The 15743-nt window shown below is 42.2% G+C and overlaps 1 protein-coding gene across 5 annotated transcripts in view; it reads left to right on the top strand.

The window, feature by feature from the left end:
- The window catches only part of ADGRL2 (adhesion G protein-coupled receptor L2), a 133028-nt gene that overhangs the window by 36420 nt on the left and 80865 nt on the right, over positions 1 to 15743 (top strand). The gene's annotated exons all lie outside the window — the stretch shown is intronic.

Here is a 15743-nt window from a genome sequence, read left to right as displayed (position 1 = left end):
GCATTTTACATATTGACCCCATGTGCAAGTTATTTCAAACCAGATCACTGATTTTCACAGTTCTATACAAAGTCTCTGAATGAAGGCAAAACCAACTGGCCTGAAGATTGCTCCCTGCTGCTGACTCTGCTCTGCCCATCCTCCTCTTAGGTTACTATCTGAGGTCCCTTCTTGGAGACGGTTTCCTTCACAGCTCCAGTCCTGGCTATCTTCCTTTAATTTCTATTTCTGCACTACTTCATAGCTTTGCGTGTTTCTTGAATGGATAGGTTGTAGTAGTTGATGATTTTGCTCTTCTGGAGACTGTAGTTGTTTCAGGCGGGGACCTCTTCCTGTCTTCCTCTAATGTTCCTCTGAAAGTGGTCCAGCCTTCCGGGGGTGCATCATCCCTTGTTGTGTGTGCTTCCCTGTCTTTCCCTATCCAGAGGGACTTTGCCTTCCTTGTGAACATATAGTAGTATTTCTTGGCTTCTTGGACATGTCCTATGGAAAGCTTTTAGTGTAGGTAAAATTTGTATAACTTGTTTTTTGATTTCCTTCCTTTCCCTTCCTTCTTCCTCCTCCCCCCCCTTCACTTCCGCCATGTGTGTTGGGAAATTGAAGATGGGAAAATGATGACGTTTGACTTTTTCCAAAATCAGTTGGGTTTTAGATCTTTTTTTTCATAACACTCCAGACAACCCCTTTGTACAGTTTTAGTTCAGGTTTCTGTGATAAGCATACTATTTACAATATCGCACACAGTTCAAGCCCTTTTGTTATGTCCAGTAAATGTCAATTTGACCTTAAAAAAAAAACTACATTTAAAAAAGTATAAAGATAAGTCATATACTTCAGCCCAAATAGGACTGCTCAGATGGCTCACAACACAGTCAGAGACACAGTAAACATGTGTGCAAACATGGGGTGGGGAGGCCTGAGTGTCTTCCCTCTTTGTTACTTTTGACATCTTTGCCACTGAGAAACGTGTAATGCATGTTTGTAGTTCATAGGATTCCTCACAAGCTTCTCAGCCAGTTCCAGCAGATAATTAAGACCTGAATACCCACTGCCTGTGATGAGCAAACTCTTGGATGCTTCTAGAAATCAGTAGTTGGGAAAACAGGCATGTACATTGTTTAATATGCCTCTTCCCTCTCCTGTAGAATCCTGTCTGGAAATGGAGGGAACAATAGGTTCTAATCTTCTCTTGTGCAGAATCTTGTCTTTGTATATTCACGCTTGAAGATCTTTCCCCTTCCAGATTGTTCTTACTGAACCCTGTTATTTAGTGGTTAAGAATGTATTGACTATACTGTGTAATCCAAATGTGGTTGGCGCTGTTTGCTTCCCAGAGTTTTACATGTGGCCATGTTTTATTGACAGCGTCTTTCCTACTTAATTATGTCTTTTGTTGACAGCTCAAACTGTCTCTGTTTACTTGTATTTAGAATGCAGCTGGCAACAGCAGTTGCTTTGTGAAACCGAAGCACATAATTAACTTCCCAAGTTAAGGTAGAGTTTGTTTCCTTGGGAGAGAAAGGATTTCACGGGGCATATCACTTTGCTCCAAATGTAGTATGCCTACAGTGTGATATATTTCTCATGTCAGAGCATCAGCAGAGAAAGCAGGACATCCTGAACTATTGAATGCTGTTATAGTATCAACAATGACTGGTTTTAATGCTGTTTTTTTCAAATTCTAGGAAGCCAGGTAGCAATAGTCAGTTTACATATTCACACCGGCCAATAGGAATGTTTCCATTAGTTTTCATTCAGTCTGATGTGCAGATAACCAAACTTTGACAGAACCATTTTGAAGAAAGAGAAATTCCTACCTACTATTGTCATTTCTAAGAACCAGTACAGATACTGGCTTTACAAAGAATGAGAGAGTTCATTCATTTCAAATAAAACCAGGAAGGAGATCCTTAAACAAGAAATTTAGACCATGAGTTTCCCATGTTGTGGTGGCACTGAGGACCTGAGGACGGAGTGAGAGCCCCCCCCCCCCCCCCACACACACACACACTCTCCTGAACCACAGCATTCTTTGCTTACATGAGCTGGACCAGCCAAAACTCTTTTATTATTGTCCATTTCCAGCTAGTTAATTCCTCCATGATTACCCTATCTTCCTCCTGGACACTCTGTGACTAGCAACTTGGAGGTTTTCTTTCCTTTCTAAAAACCAAAGTGGATACTACATTCAAGTTCAGAACTAATGTCATAGCATTGGGCATAGTGGGACAAATCTGCAACACAGCTCTGGCTAAGCAAAGACAGGAGATCACAGGCTATATATAAGGGAGGGCAGGAGGCTTGGGAGGTCCCTCTTACCTATGTACACACACGTAGAGAGAGGCAGAGGCATACATGTGACCACACATGCCCGAGTCAAAATGAAAACGAATGGCCATAAATTAAAAACAAACAAACAAACAAGAAAACTTCAGTTGCAAGCCTTTATATCATACAAACTTTAGATTCTTAAATCCATTTTCTATTTTTAGTTAGAGCTGCTTTCTTCCCAGCCTAACCCTTAGGCATCCCATGCTGGGTCATGTGTTTTTTTTTTTTTTTTTTTGTTTTTGTTTTTAAGAATCTTTCTCTTGTCTACCCAGTGTTACATGCGGACAGAAGTTTTCCGAAAATAGAATTTAATACTAATTTTTGATTCGCTGTTTCAAAGTCCTACAATTTATTGCTCTGTAGTTTTATTTTTAAATGGGAAATAGAAGAAGCTGTCATGTGTGATGTTGCACACCTGTAATCCTAGTATCTGAGAGGTTGAGTCTGAGGGTTTGCAAATTTAAAACCAGCCTGCCCTACACAAGTTCTTGGTTAGCATGGGATAGATGGGAAAATCCTAGTTGTAGATGGATGGATGGATGGATGGATGGATGGATGGATGGATGGATGGATGGATGGAGGAATTATTGGATGGATGGATGGATGGATGGATGGATGGATGGAGGAATTATTGGATGGATGGATGGATGGATGGATGGATGGATGGATGGATGGAGGAATTATTGGATGGATGGATGGATGGATGGATAGGGAAGTGGATAATTATAATGTGTCATAAATAAATACAAAGTAGAAGAATTGTACCATATAGAAAACAGAAGTAGATGGACTGTTTCCAGACTAAACATGTGTTGCAAAGAGGTAAACACAAGGCTTGTGTGTTTTCATCCACCGGATGCTCTTACCTTCTGCTCAGACAAGCAAGCCGCCCTGCCCTGCACCTGCACAAAGAATGAGATCCTTGAACCAAGGGCATTGTTTTGATGAAGATAATTTTCACCTCTCAACAGCTGCTTTTTTGGATAGAAATTATGTTGCTGACATTGCTGGTGTCTCTTAATCATGGCTAAAGTAAGCAGCAAAAGTTATCAATTGGGTGAACTTAAAAGTGTCTGGAGTAAAAGTGCACACAAAACTAAGACAGTCTTTTGAAAATTAATTGCATTAGGTCTGTAAGCAGATGTTTTCTACTATGGTTCTAGCCTTGGAAATACTGGCAACAGAAGACAGTGGGGTGTGTGCTGTTCACAGAGGCACTTCCCGGTCATCTCAGGGTTTTATTTTATAATATTCTTACCCCCAGAATGACCGGTATAATTGGATAGAGATAAGGAGGGACTGGTAAAGGAGCAGAAACACTGAGCTGGTAAAAACTACTGGGTAGGAACTTTGCTCTTTTATTTCATTTGACACAGGGCTGCACCAACCCTCCTGTGTCTGTCTTCAAAGAAACCTAAAGAACATCCGCACCTGACTTTTGAGACATTGGGGTATAGTAGTTCACAAATAATTCCTCTGATAATAAGTTTTTACATCAGTAAAAACGTCCTGTAAACACAGCGGCTAAGAGCTGCCAAGGCACCTTGGTTGCATCTTGTGAGGATGTCTTGCCGGTAATGTACTGCTTTCTAGTTAATTACGGCTTCCAGACAGAGGAGCAGAGGCCTTGAAGTCAGCATTTGTATGGTCGCATGGCCCTGTTCAGTCAAGCTCAATGCATGTTACATGGTTTGCCTGAGAGGAAGAGAAGAGCTCCTTTCTCAGTCTCTGACCAGAATGCATGATGAGGCTTGGTGGCGGAGAGGGCGAATGGGCACAACAGCAATTACACCAGAAGCAAAGTAGTTTCCTTGACAACCAGTTTGAGGATTCATTGTGATTTATTATTTACTACTTCAAAAACTCATTCTGTGATTTAATTAAGGATGGAGATTTCCATAAAAGAAACCCTATCTCTTCCAAATGCGAATGCCCCGTGACTATTATTGTTCAGGTGAACATGGAAACAGCCCCCACTCATGGTGTCTTAAACAGGGCTGAGCAGGCGGCCCTGTGAGAATGTGCAGGGGTCACGTAGGAAACAGTTAACATGGAGGCAGAGAGGCTTTTACTGGGTGATGCTGTTCCTCAGTCCTTACTAATAGCACAGTTACAACAGCCCCTTGGCCACCTCCAACGCAGAGGTTCCACGGAAATTTTTACCTTTCTCTTGGGAACAGCATTGTGAACTACTTTTCGTCTCCTTGTATCGTTTCAGAAGCAACGTAGGCAGGTTATTGCTTTGTAGTAACCTCCGTAATTACATACCTTTCATATTTCACAAATTACAGTCGTCTAAATTTAGTTGTAATCAGGTGATAGTTTTGCCAGAACCAAGAGTTAGGCTTCCTCCGGCTCACCATTAGATAATGCTGTGTCGTCTGTGATTGCGCTTTCCCCAAATCTTCATTACTTTTGCAGAAAGAGCTCTAAGCGAGCTACTTATTCAGCATTAATTAATAATCAAATGTGACACGCTGCTTAACATGTGCTTTTTATTTAAGCAACATAACCTTCCAAGTTAAAAAAAATAATTTTAAGCATTTACCAAATTTCTGTTTAAAGAAATGGCGTGTTTATATGTATTCTTTTTAATTAAAATAGTTCTGCTTAGCTCATTCACATTCCTGCTGTCAGAGGTTCAGCCTGGAGATTCCATATATAATTAATGTAAGGAAAACAAGAGAGCTGTCCCTTGGTAGAAAACTGGTAATGGATTAAAATTCCAGGAATGTGGCACACTTTCTTAGAAAGATGCACTTAGTCCTGAAGTCTGGAAGTATTAAACCATAACTCACCCGTGTAATTAGTTCAAGATAGACAAGTCCACAAATATTTGGTTGTGCACTTAATATGGATTATTAAGTGCATACCCACTATTAAATATTATTTAAGAAGAATCTTTCCGTGAACCAGAAGGGAGGCCTGAGTGGGGCTGGCAGCCTGGGACCAGTTGATAGACAAAGTATGTAGAGGGTCTAAACTGTTCAGACCGTTGCTTGGTACTGTCTGACAGCAGTGTATACATTACTTAATTTAGGGGAGGTGGGAGTCTACACTTCCCTCCCGGATTCCAATCCTGGCCAGTCAGCACTCTTTAGATTGGGCCTTACAACTTTTGACTATAGTCACCCGCCCAATATTTAGGGAATTGATATCAAATTGTGGACATAGTAAGTCTAGAGTATTTCCCTGGAAGAAGTTAGTTCTCAGTGGTCAATCATTTATCATAATGCAAATAAAAGCTTCCTGGCCACACCCTGCCCTGCACAGCGTGTCACTCTTCTCAGATAGCATCATGTTTGAATAGAGCATGTCACATGCAGATACTTCAGGGGATAAAAGGCTAAGAAAGATACAAGATTTGATATTCTGAGAGGCAGTAGTACTGTATAAATTGAGATTATTCCTAATTGCTAAGTGTAACAAGTTAGATCTTAGCATAAAACTTTGTGGGTCTAGGAAGCAGGTGATTTTTATCAGAATATGATGCCTAGAGCGGAGATTGTAATTTTTTGCAGAAAAGGGGGAAAATGCTCTAAATGTCCATGGTGTGGGTCTGAGTTAGGGTTTTTATTCCTGTGAACAGACACCAAGACTGTGGCAACTCCTGAGAGAGACAGCATTCACTTGGGTCTGGTTTGCAGGTCAGGGGTTTCGTCCACTGTTACTATCATTGTCAAACATGGAAGCAGGCAGGCACACATGGGGATGGCTAAGGAGCTGAGAGCTCTACATCTTGATCTCCAAGGCAGCAGAAGGAGGCTGTCATCACAGGCCTACTTTGAGCATAGGAGACCTCAAAGCCCACTACCAGAGATGCACCCCCCTCCAACAAAACCTCAGGCAATGCACATGCATGTGTACAGGTCAGAGGATAGACATCATATCTCTGCTTCCATCATAACATAGTTTCTAAAGACTTAACTCAGTCAGCAAGAAGCTCACGGGCCAACGTTTGTATATGCTACATGGTCTCAGTGGCCGCTTTGGTAAGAGTATATTCTCACAGACAGGTTTTCTGAGTTCATCCTTTTGAGGTTTTGAGCACAGGGACTCTGTGTGCCTTGAGGTGGCTAGAAACTTCAGCAGAGCCCCTACTTGCTGTCCCGAAGTAGAATTGGGAATTCATCTTGATGCCTAGAGAGAGAAGCTATCAGACCTTCCCAGGCAGGCCTGCAAAGCTGAAGGAATTTGTGTTGGCTGTTTGTGGGAAGGAGGGTGAGGAGCACCTGGGTGTAAGTTACGCAGGATTTGAGAGAGCTACCAGACACTGGGTGGTCAGAAGCATCTCTCGATAAACAGGACTTAAGCCCCAGGGCTGTATGGTGTTTCTGTAACACGCTGATGGTGTTTGGGAGAGTTTCACTGTTCTCCTTTGCATGTTTTGCAAATGCCTTGGAGTATCCAAGTTCATTTCAGGAAAATACAAGTGGTTAAAAGGAAACCGACATAGATTGGGATTTGTCCCGTTAGCTGAATTGTGAACATGAATGTTTTGACTGGTGTTTTCAACCCTCACATCACATGGGCTTTAGATTTATTTCCATCCTCTTGTGTGTGTGTGTTCGAATGCAGGTGCTTCAGTGTACAGGTCCCTAGAGGACAACTTTGGAGTGGCTCCTGAGGAGCTGTCAACACTTGTCTGTGACAAGGCCTCTCTCTAATGCTGGGGTGAGCGTCATGACTGGCCGTGTGATGCAACCATGTCCCCAGACCCTGCTGTATTGTTAAATGAAGCTCTTCGGTGTCCAATGATAGGAATAGCCTGGCAGACCACTCTGGTGTAACCTTTAGTTGTTGGAGTTCAGAGTCTCCCTCACTTCGTTTTATTTATTCTTAATAATTAGGTTTCTTGTAACATTACTTTTCCCGACCCCCCCACCCCCGCAAATTGAGACAGCAGTCCTTTTTTTTTCTCTCATTCATCTTTATTTCACTGTGTGATGTCCTCCCGCTCTGTGTTTTTAAGAACAAGCTGTTGAAAAGCACAAACTGACAAGTCTATTTTAGTCGGCCTGGCCCTTCTTAGAACATGATGATTCCTCAATAAATGTTTGAATTATTAATAGCAAGTTAAAAAAAAAAAAAAAAAAAAAACTAGATCTACAGGGAAGGATAGGCGGATCCCAGGATGACAAGTTAGGAGGGTCCCTAGTTTCAGGCCAGCCTGGGCTACTTCATAAGACCCTGTTTTATGAATAAGATGAAACCAACACAGGTTCACCCACTTCCTTAAAATAAGAAGTAAAAGCAGTTCAGCAGAGGAAACTGAGTTAGAAGGTAATGTTTTGAAGAATTAAAATTTGATGTAGCAGTGTTTGGATCTGGTTGGTTATATTGGCTTATTAATATGTATTTATGAGGTAATTTCTTTGTTAGGAGATAGTGAACATAAGAGAAACCATCTGGATACTTATGCATGCTTTGTTTCCCCATCTCTAAATCAGAAAACACACAAACTCAAGCTATAACGGGTACCAAAAAGACAGATAACACAGAAATTCCTCAACATACTAGAGAAGACTGCAGGGTTTCTATTAAAAATAGTTATATAACTCCCCATCATTGGTAGAGACTTGACATTATAACATCTCTTATTTTTGCAGGTCATTAATGTGTATAATGTTTCAGAAGTATTTAGAAATACTGCAGGAATTTGCTTGATGATGAGGATGATGAAGGTGATTATTATTATTGTTGTTATTGTTATTATTTTTTTTTGAGACAAACTCTCATGCAGCCCAGGCTGCACTTGGATTCACTGCTAGCTAAGGATGACCTTGACCTACAGATCCTCCTGCCGGTTCGGCAGTGTGTCAGGGTCCCAGGTGCAAACTTCCACACCCACCTCAGGGTCTGATTATTTTGCTCCAGCCAAACAGTGAACCAGGCGACTGAGATGCAGGCATGTAGGTACGGTGACAGTGGCTGCAGGAAAACCCACACAGCTCGTTCCAGCTCCCGCAAGTGTATTTCCTAGTTCCCTTAAAGTGCCGTGGCTTAGCAAGTGCTCCTCACAGCTTGCTGTGTACGTTCTCTCCCCAATTCACAGAGAGGATACCACGCAGAATCCCGGTCTTCCCTACAAAGAGTGTGTGTAGGCAAGCATGTTCACCCTCACAGGATAAAGTAGCATTTTAGAAAGACGATGAATTCATTCGGCAGCGTGGCTTTGTGTCTTTGACTGTGACAGTCAAGGTGACTAGCAATAGACTTAGGGCTTAGAACCCTTTATTTTGTTCCGTGAGACAGTAGAGGTCTTGCATTCTGATCATCTGGCATAGTAACTAAAACTTGCTGTTGGAGCAATAGCAACCTTGTCGTACACCATGATGCTTTCATCATTACAGTGTTCACTGGCTGCTAGGTCACTTTGATTCTTTTTTTTTTCCTGTAAGATTTGTAAAGAAAATATCCGTCCTGTATAAGTGTTGCTGTGTAGGGGGAGATATAAATAAAGTTCATAGAATATTTTAGTTGCATTAAAATGAGCATTCTTTTTAATGGGCATTTAATATATTTAGTTTTAGTGCTTAGAATATTTTTCAAAGAATTACTAAGTGCGTGCTTGCGTGTGTGAGTGTGTGTGTGTGTGTGTTACTAGTAACTGTTAGCTACCTTAAGATGTTGCTAGGAACCAAAGTCCAGTCTTCTGCAAGAACAGTATGCTTTGTTAACCGGGGAGCCAGTTCTCCAGCTCCATAGGAAAGATTCGGATCAATTTGTGTAGGGGTTGCGGTGTTTCGCTTGGTCAGTGAGATTAGCAGTGTGCAGGTGAAGTGGCCTAGAAACCCAAGAGTGCCCCTGATAGGACTTGACAAGCTCTGCTGGTGTGGGAGAAGCTTTAAAGCCAGTCTCTCATCTTTGAAGTCACGTGACCTTACACCAACCACTTCTTAGCCTCATGTTCTGAGCTGTAAATCGGGTTTTATGTTGAGTTTGGTTGTGCTAGACCACTTGGCACAAGGAACAAGCACGTAGTCCCATAAATAAATAAGTAACTAGACAAATCTTGAAGCCAAGGAGTATTTTGCACTCCTTAGAGAGACCTAGGTAAATGCTTTATGGGTGTGGCGCTAATGTGGTTTGGGAAATGATGGCAGGACTGCTCGGCTGTGACATAGTGGACCCTCAGGAAAGGCTTTCCTTCTAGTCAGAGGAAGGAAGAAGTCCGGCAAGTAGGTTGGATGTTCCTCCTGGCTTGAACTGTTTAGAGTCCTCACGAGAACTAAGATTATATGCAGTGAGTGTAGAATACTCAGTCCTTGTGGGGGACAGTGTGGGGAATGTCCCTGTCCTGGCTACCAGTGTAGCTTTTAAGAAGAGCAAGTGAAGAAATGGGCCTGAAAGGGATTAGCTTAATTCTAATTGCAAGCAATTTCGATTTCATCATCCACAAACTATTTACGTACAGTCAGCTATATGTGCTGTATAATTTTCCAATTAGGCCTGTTTCCTTGGATGGTGGGCCATGGGGATGGCTCTAGACCTCTCAGAGTCTGCACCAAGCAGCAGAATCGCCAACTGACACATCAGGACATTTCCTCCTCCGACGTGCTGGGAAAAACCGAACACTGGGCAGTAGTGACGTTTGAGTTCTTAAAACGAGATTTCTTTCAGTGTTTACAAAACCTGAAGAAAGGGTGTGGGGCCTGTAGTTACTCCATTTTGATAGTGGGAACACTGAAGAGCAGATAATGGAATTGACAGCCAGAAAACTCTGCTAGGAAGCGTTGGAGGTCGAGCTCAGACACAGTGGACCCGCAGAGGAGCATGGGACTGCGGAGTTCCCAGTAGTAACCTACCCCAGAAGACCACGCCCGCCAAGATGGATTAGCAACCCACAGCTAGCTATTAAAGCCCATAAGGCCACCTGTAAAGGTGTCAGAGTTGTATCCATGTCACCTGGGAGTCTGAGAGAACACGTCTGAGGACGAAGGCTGTCTAGTCATATCCGTCTTCTCAGTAAAACTTGCCGAGACAGCTCCCACAAAGACATCAGTCTCCTCTGTCCCTAGATGGACGTGTCCCTCTCTTTTTTGGCAGATGTCTCTTTTAAAAACTCGACACGGTTAGTGTGATTTGAGCTGCTGGGGTGAATGGGCAAAACACATTGTGTCTGCCTGATAAGTCTCACGGCAGTTTTCTGTTATGTGGGGAAGGTTTGAAGAGGAGGGAACTTACTTCTACACCTTAGATAAGAGGGGATTCAAAAATGCTGAGCATGCAGGAGGGAATTGCAATCAGAGAGAATGCTATGAAGCTCGTGCAAATGAGACTTTAAAATAAGACAACCCGGTAGTGCATGTTTGCCATTTAAGAGAATTGACTGGGATAAACACATTGCAGCTTTCTACAGTAGCGTTCCAGGACGGTGCGAACTCTTTGCTCCTCTCCTTGATATGTGTGGTTAATTTGCAGACAAACAGCTTTCGAAGCCACCTTGCAGAATGTAAAGTTTATCACAACAGAATGTTACCAACTGTGGGATGCCGCCGGGGAGATGGGGACAGAAACAAGACAGTGAGGACACAGTGGGAGATGGGGAGTTCTGAATTTGGAAAACGGTGGGACCTGCAGGAATCATTTGCTCAAGCAACCTACCTTTTCCCCGTGACATAAATTTGGGCAGCGGTCACCCAGGGTCACTGCACTCCAGAATGGGTGAGGTGACCTGTGCAAGACATAGAGACCAGATTTCGGGGTAGCCACACGGACTGTGCAGGATATGGCGGCTCTCAGCCACAAAAAAGGAACAGGAACTTCACTCAGGTCTCAGCACAGGAAGTGTCCCATTTTCAGATGTTCCCCTACAGGGGCGGGCGCACCGATCTCTTCAGGCTCCCCGCTTCTCTATGCAACTGCTCACAGGTTCTGCCTTCAGTTCTGGTTCTTGGTCCGCTGGGGCGAGTGGTAAGGTTTTATGCCCAGTTTGATGCCTGAGAGCCCTTGATTTATATGGACTGTTTTCTCTTATGTCCAAATGGTTTCCTTAAACTGTCCTTCCCTCTATTCATATTTATACGGGAGTAAATCTATAATTCTGTTTTTAAAGCTGTATTTTTGTGTTTATTTCTATGTGAGTTTGTATCTCTCTCTCTCTCTCTCTCTCTCTCTCTCTCTCTCTCTCTCTCTGTGTGTGTGTGTGTGTGTGTGTGTGTGTGACCTATGTCTGAGTAGCAATGGTAGCCATAAGAGAATGTCGGAGATAAAGTTGTTTGTGAGCTCCCCAAAATAAATGTAAGGCCCCAGCAGTCCTCAGAGCCCTCTCTAGCATTAAATACACCGGTATGTAGTTACTATGTAATTTTTTTGCCTGTAAGTCCAGTCCTGAATCGCTCAATGTAATCATAATATTGTTTTGTTTTGTTTTCTTGACAAAATCTTATTTAGCGTAAGCCTGCCCCAGACTCACAATGTAGAGGATGATGACCCTAGTCCCTGGTTTTCCTGGGTCCACCCTCCAACTGACCACACTCCACACTATGGCTTATGTATTGTTTTATTACATCATCTAATATGAAGGTATTTTCAAGGAGGAAATCATTGCCTTTGTTCAGGGTTCTCTAAATTACTCTTTGATTGTGGAATATTACCCCGTATTAAAATTTCTACCGTCTCCTTTGGTAAATCAGATTGTTAGATTGTTTTTAGAATATATTATCATAGACAGGATTTGGTAAGGATCTTTTCAGAAAAATAGTTGGAGTTCGTGATCTCAGAAGCAGCTGAAATACCGCACAGGCATAATGGAAATGTGGGTAAATGTGATCTTAATTTCATTCAATTCCTAGTCATGAAATAAAAGCAGCAAAAAATGCATTGATATATCTCCAACATTAAAAATTACTCAAAATATGAAGCACTTAAATTATAAACCCAATTATTACAATAAACAACTAGATCTTTGGTAATTTGATATGAGAAAATGCAACCAAATTTGATTTTGTTAAAAATTCATTTTGTTCTTGCCCATTAAATACTTTTTTTTTTTTTGCTTCCTATGTTTATTTTTTTTTCCTGGGCTTTGGGGGATGTTGATATTCACTACTGGGGATCTAACCCAGTGTCTTGTCCAAGGCCTGGCCCACATTTTTGGTCTGTAAGTGACATCCCAGCCCTAACTAAAATGGATGTCCTTGCTTCATGTGAGGTGCTCTTAACTCCATCATGCAGGAGGCAGAGGCAGGCAGATCTCTGTGAGTTGAGGCCAGCCTTGTAGACCAGTCAAGGCTACATCGTGAGACCTGAAACATGTCCCTTCCACGCTCAGGTATTCCTGGTCTAAGTCTACATAAATCATTCCACGCCAAGAGAGACACAGCTGTTCTTGTGTTGGGAGAAGATGGCAGCTTATATTTTATAAATAGGACTTCACTGCAATCTCAAGGACAGACACGCCCATATGTTAGTTTGTACATGGGATACCTAGCTTCATACATGTTTTAAGTATGTGGCAAGTGCAATAAGCATTACAGTATTGAACATTTGGAATTGCTGATCTTAATTTCTGATGACTTTCAACTTGGGTCATACTTTCAGGGTAAACCATTTTATAGCCATCAGTCTGTGAGGTAGCACAGGATTAATTCAATGGCAGTCCTAGTTTTCAACTGGAGATACTTACTGGTGCTGCATTTTGAAGAGACAAATATTGTAACACAAGCCAACTAACTTCTTGTTCAGAAGTTTTTAACTGTTGGCCTGAAACGGTTAACATACTGTATGTAGAGCCAAACCCTTCAGTTACAACTGAATCACTAAATTGATGAGGTTAGACGTTGGGATGTTTATGGGAGGCATTTGTTAAAGCTCACCAACATGGCTGATCATTCTTCAACAGTCATTCATACCACTTGGGGTTCAGTCTTACTTAGCTTTGAGAAACTTCAACTTCGAGCATCCTATTTTGATTATTTTTAAATCTATCTGTATCCAATATCAAATATCAAGGCAATATCAATTACCAAAACAAATCAGTATCAAATATTCATCAAGAAGAGCAGCCCATAGATATTTTTTTGGTTTTGTGCGGCCAAATGTATGTTTTTATACAATAAGGGAAACGAGTACCCAAAAATTATATAATAGAATACTGAAATTGAAATTTTGTATAATTTTTACCTGTCGTTAAATACTATTGCGATTGTATTGAACATTCTGAAATTTAAATAGAATTTTTGCCAGCATTAAAGTAATTTTCTTGAATTTTGAGACTGGATCTGAAGGTCTAGCTCTGACTCACTGGCTCTCACCATGTAGGTCAGGATAGTCTTGAAGTTGGAGTAATCCTCTGTCAGTCTCCTGAGTAGTGGGATTAGCTATTGGTTAGATCAGGTCTGTATTTCGTTAATATAACATTCGCAGAATGACTGCTTTTCAGTATTAAATGCAGCGATTGTGGGCGGTCATTGTGTATGACAATGATTATGATATTTCCGTCTGTACACAGTGGTTGTGCGCAGTCGTGTGTGTAGATTTATGTTTTACCTCTTTGCAGTTCACAAGACTAGAATGTGAAACCATGTCTTCTGTAAGGGTTTCTTTTATCTGTTTGGCAGTGCCTTCTGTGCCAACACGAAGTGCCACAGAGTGTGCTGGTGAACAAGATTGTCTCCTGGTCATTGTGAAACAGAATTTGTCTGGTAGTTGCCTGTGGTCATTACAAGTAAAGTTCACCTAAACTTTCATTTTCTTTTACCTTTTTAAAAGTCTGATAATAGAATTTTTTTCTTATGTAATTCATTTTCCCTAAAGTTTCCCCTCCACTTCTCCCAGCTCCACCCCTTCCCCCAGATCCACTCCCTCTCTTTTTCCCTTCAGAAAAGAGCAGGCCCTCAAGAGACAACAGCCACGCAGGACAAAGTAAGAAAGAATAAGACAAGGCAAAAGTCCTCACACGGAAGATGGACTAGCCAACCCCAAAAGAGGAAAAGAGTCCCAAGAACAGCAAGAGAGTCAGAGACACACCCAGTCCCACTGTTGGGAGTCTCAGAACACACAACAGCTAACAGCCACATCAGCCACACTGCGGACCTGGTGCAGGCCCCTGCAGTTCCAGTGGTTGCTGCTTCAGTCGCTGTGAGCCCATAAGAGCCCTAAAAGAGTTGATTGCTTTTTACAGGGTGTTTAATAACCGAGGATCTTTTTAATTCCGACTGTCCACTTTATAAGAATAAAATTAAAAGTATTCTAGGTTATGAAGGGAAATAAACATTTGAAGTCCGGGGAGGGCTCTGCAAAGTACTTCACCAAGACATAGAAACACTGCCTGAAATGGGGGCTGTTTTTCCTGTACTGTCATGTACTTTGTTAGAATCTCTGGAGCTGGAAACTCACACTTGTTGTGTTGGGATCTGACACTAGGGTGCCTGCCTTTTCCTTCTTGGTGGATGTGCTTGGCAGCTCAACGCACATCTGAGAAGAGGCTGCCTTTTGACTGGGGACACAAGGCCATGGTGCTCCTTTAAGCTTTTATAACCACGCAGTAGCAGATTCAATTTATGGTGTTAGCGATATTTCAGCTAAATTTCAGATATTTCAAAATTTCAGCTAAAAAATAACCCTTCATCCTTTCATCAAAATGTAGACAGACCTCAAAGGCAAATAGAGAGATGATTCCAAGACTCACTCCAACGTCAAAGTCACTGTACTGTCATTTAACAGATGGCACCCTCAATCCTATCGTGGCCTAGAATTCCATCCAAAATGACAGTGTGGCTGTGTAGAGTCACCTGGTGGCTTCTAGAGGGGTCTGTACACTGGGTGGAATCTTAAATTTGGGATCTTGTGGAAGACAAGTGCATTTTTAAAAAGGGATGAGGGATTAAGCTGGTCAGCGTGTCATTCCAGTACTCAGGAGGTGGAGGCAGGGGGATGATAAGTTTAAGGTGCTGCTACTGCTACAGAATGGGTTCAAGAGCAGCCTAGACTACACGAGACCTTGTCTCAAAACCACAGTAAAAACCCAACCAAACTAATAATGACAGATCAAAGTGTGTGTGATAGAAAGCAAAACGCTTTGGGCCCTTCAGTGGAAGAAGCTGACTAGGCTTTTTTCAATGACAAATGGTCCGAATGGCTAACTAGAAGGGCAGGGTTCAGTGAGGATTCCTTTCCTTAGGAGAGAGCCTCATGAACCCATCGGTTTTAGGCCTCCTGTTTGAGTCAGCCGAGGTTGCCCGCAGTCACCTTGGGGCTCCTTGCTCAGGACACAAGAGAAATGTGTGGGTGGCTTCACTGTGGTTTCAGAGTTGTTAGCGCAGACTCTGCGTTAATTGGCTTCGTTGAGATGCCGTTCCTGAGCTAAGGTGGAGCTGCTTCACGCCTTTAGAGTTTATTACTGCCCAATGAAACTTCACTGATGTAAACGTCCTGGTGAGAACCCTTTTACATCTACCTCATCCACC

This window comes from Micromys minutus (genome assembly GCF_963924665.1).
Source record: "Micromys minutus genome assembly, chromosome: 4".
Lineage (NCBI taxonomy): Eukaryota > Metazoa > Chordata > Mammalia > Rodentia > Muridae > Micromys > Micromys minutus.
Note: the sequence above shows the minus strand (reverse complement) of the source record. Positions and strands in the feature narration are given on the sequence as shown.